The sequence below is a fragment of the Zingiber officinale genome, chromosome 8A (assembly GCF_018446385.1).
Source record: "Zingiber officinale cultivar Zhangliang chromosome 8A, Zo_v1.1, whole genome shotgun sequence".
Taxonomy (NCBI): Eukaryota; Viridiplantae; Streptophyta; class Magnoliopsida; order Zingiberales; family Zingiberaceae; genus Zingiber; species Zingiber officinale.
Genome location: NC_056000.1, coordinates 81811767 through 81815314, shown reverse-complemented (window position 1 = coordinate 81815314; position 3548 = coordinate 81811767).

The following is a 3548-nucleotide window of genomic DNA, read 5'->3' as shown; positions in this document are numbered from 1 at the left end:
AACCGTCCTCATCCTCCAAATAATACGCACCCGAGCGGAGCTTTTCGATAATTTTGAAGGGCCCTGCCCAAGGAGCTTCAAGATTGCCGACGTCGCCGACCGGCTTGATTTTCTTCCAGACGAGGTCGCCGACCTGGAAGGATCGGGGAATGACGCGCCGGTTGTAGTTTTGCTTCATCCGTTGACGGTACGCCATCAGCCGTACGGCTGCCTTGGCTCGCTCCTCGTCAATCAAATCCAGCTCCATGTTCCTCCGATCGGCGTTGCCTTCATCGTACAATTGGACCCGGATGGACTCGACGCTGACTTCAACCGGAATGACTGCTTCGCCGCCGTACACCAGATGAAAAGGTGTGACGCCCGTTGCTTCCTTAGGAGTCATCCGGATGGCCCATAAAACGCCCGGCACTTCATCTGGCCAACTTCCTCCCAAGTGATCGAGCCGAGCGCGCAGAATACGGGCAATTTCCCGGTTGGCTACTTCGGCTTGACCGTTGCTTTGGGGGTAAGCCACGGACGTGAAGTGTTGCTCAATGCCGTAGCTTTTGCACCAATCTTCTAGCACTTTCCCTGTGAATTGCCGCCCATTGTCGGAAACCAATCGGCGAGGGATACCGAACCTACAGATGATGTGTTGCCAGATGAATTTTTTGACCATCTGTTCGGTAATCCTGGCTAGTGGCTCGGCCTCCACCCACTTGGAAAAATAATCGACCGCCACCAGCAAAAATTTCCTCTGCCCGGTCGCCATCGGAAATGGACCCACAATATCCATTCCCCGTTGATCGAACGGACATGAAACGGCTGATGTCTTCATCTCCTCTGCCGGTCGGTGCAAGAAGTTGTGATACTTCTGGCATGAAAGGCACGTAGATACTGTCCGAGCGGCGTCCATTTGTAAGGTCGGCCAAAAGTATCCAGCTAGCAAAATCTTCTTGGCTAGTGATCGTCCGCCCGGATGTCCTCCGCACGATCCTTGATGTACCTCTTGGAGGATGTAAGCCGAGTCTTCCGAGCTCACACACTTCAACAGCGGGCGAGAGAAAGCCTTCTTGTAGAGCTGATCGCCGATGAGTGTGAACCGATCGGCCCTCCTCCTGAGCAGCTGGGCTTCATCCCGATCGGCAGGAATGGTGCCCGAGCGCAAAAACTCCATGATGGGTGTCCTCCAGTCATCCGGAAACATGAGGCCTTCCATCCGGTCAACATGTGCCACCAAAGATACTTGTTCAATTGGCTTCGGGATAATGACCGACGTTATAGAACTTGCTAGTTTGGCCAACTCATCGGCTGCCTGGTTCTCCGTTCGGGGAATCTTCTGAATAAGAACCTCGCGGAAATTAGCTTTGAGTTTTTCAAAGGCCTCAGCGTAGAGTTTAAGCCGAGCGCTGTTGATTTCAAAAGTGCCCGACAGTTGCTGAGCGGCCAACTGTGAATCTGAATAAAGTGTCACCCGACCGGCTCCCACATGCCGTGCTGCCTGTAATCCGGCTATGAGGGCCTCATACTCTGCTTCATTGTTGGTAGCTTTGTAATCCAGCCGGACGGATAAGTGCATCTTTTCTTCTTGAGGCGAGAGCAATATTCCAATCCACTTCCGAACCGAGTGGAAGACCCATCCACATATATTCTCCATGAGCTTCCGGCTCGCTTTACCTCGGTCACAAAATCAGCCAAGGATTGCGCTTTGATCGCCGTGGGGCTGGTATTGGATGTCAAATTCACTTAGTTACATCGTCCATTTGATGAGCCGTCCGGACGCTCGGATTCAACAGCACTCTTCCCGAAGGGCTGTCTGGACAATGATGGTGTGAGCCAAGAAATATGGTCGAAGGCGTCGAGCGGCTAGAACCAAAGCAAAGGCCAACTTCTCGAGCCCGGTGTAACGAGATTGAGCATCTTTAAAATGTGGCTCAGAAAATACACTGGCTCTTGCCGTTCGCCCTCACAAGTGCCGAGCCTACATCATGCAGACAGATAAATATAAAGTGACTCACCCCCGATCGGCTTGGCAAGTACAGGCAGAGAATTAAGATATGTCTTCAATTCTTCAAATGCTCGATCACATTCTTCATCCCACTGGAACTTAGTAGCCTTGCGCAGGATCTTGAAGAATGGTAGGCTCCGGTCGGCGGTTTTGGAGATGAATCTGGACAAAGCAGTTATCCGACCGGTCAACCGCTGCACTTCCCTTGTATTTCTGGGAGGCGGCATGTCTTGTAGAGCTTTCACTTTGCTGGGATTTGCTTCAATACCCCGTTCGGTCACTATGTATCCCAAGAAACGCCCTCTTTTTGCTCCGAACAGGCACTTCTGGGGATTTAGCCTGACTCCATATTTGCGTAGCGTTCGGAAGGTTTCTTCCATGTCCTTGAAGAGATCGGCCGCTCGGACTGATTTGATAAGAATGTCGTCCACATAGACTTCCAGATTCCGCCCGATCTGCTCCCTGAACACTTTGTTCATCAAGCGTTGATAGGTGGCCCCGGCATTCTTCAATCCGAACGGCATCACATTGTAGCAATATGTGCCGTCAGCAGTCACAAAGCTAACTTTTTCTTGATCTTCACGGGCGAGCGACACTTGATGATAGCCTTGGTAGGCGTCGAGCATACATATTAACTCGCAGCCGGCCGTAGAGTCCACCAGCTAATCTATCCGGGGCAGGGGATAAAAATCTTTGGGGCATGCTTTGTTTAAGTCCCGAAAGTCGATGCAGCCTCTCCACTTGCCGCCTGGCTTGGAGACTAATACTACGTTAGCCAGCCAGCTCGGGAACTGCACCTCGCGTATGTGGCCAGCTTCCAGAAGTTTCTCTACTTCCGCCCGGATGATGGCATTCTGCTCGACACTGAAATCTCTTTTTCTCTGCTTCACTGGCCGAGCGTCCGGTCGGACATGCAACTCATGCTGCGCTATGCTCGGCGAAATTCCGGGCAACTCATGTGTCGACCAGACGAAGACATCATGATTTCGTTGGAGGCATTGGATCAGCTCCTCCTTCTGCTCCTCCTCCAGATCAGAGGCGATAAAAGTCGTGGCCTCCGATCGGGTCGGATGGATCTGAACCTCCTCCTTTTCATCATAAATTAAAGCAGGAGGTTTCTCGGTTATGGCGTGTACTTCGATCCAGGGCGCCTTCCGAGCGATTCTGCTCGGATCATCTCTATATAGCACCGCAGATCTGCTAAGTGATGTCCACGTACTTCTCCTACTTTGTCCTCCACGGGGAACTTGATCTTGATGGAAGGTTGAGACGATCGCTCGGAATTCGCTGGCGCCGGTCGTCCCAAAATGACGTTGTAGGACGAAGGAGAGTCGACCACCACGAAGTTTATTGTCTGGTCCTCTGAGCGACTCTTCTCCCAGGAGGTAGCCAACCGAATCGTCCGACCCCAGATTGCTACCCGTGAACCCAGAGCGGCGTTGTCATGGGTAGCAGCTCGGCTCGATCGATTTGCATGATCGAACGCCTTCTTGAATATAATGTTGAGCTCCTGTGTCAACAAATATGCGATGAATAGTATAATTTGCTATTACTACTTTAA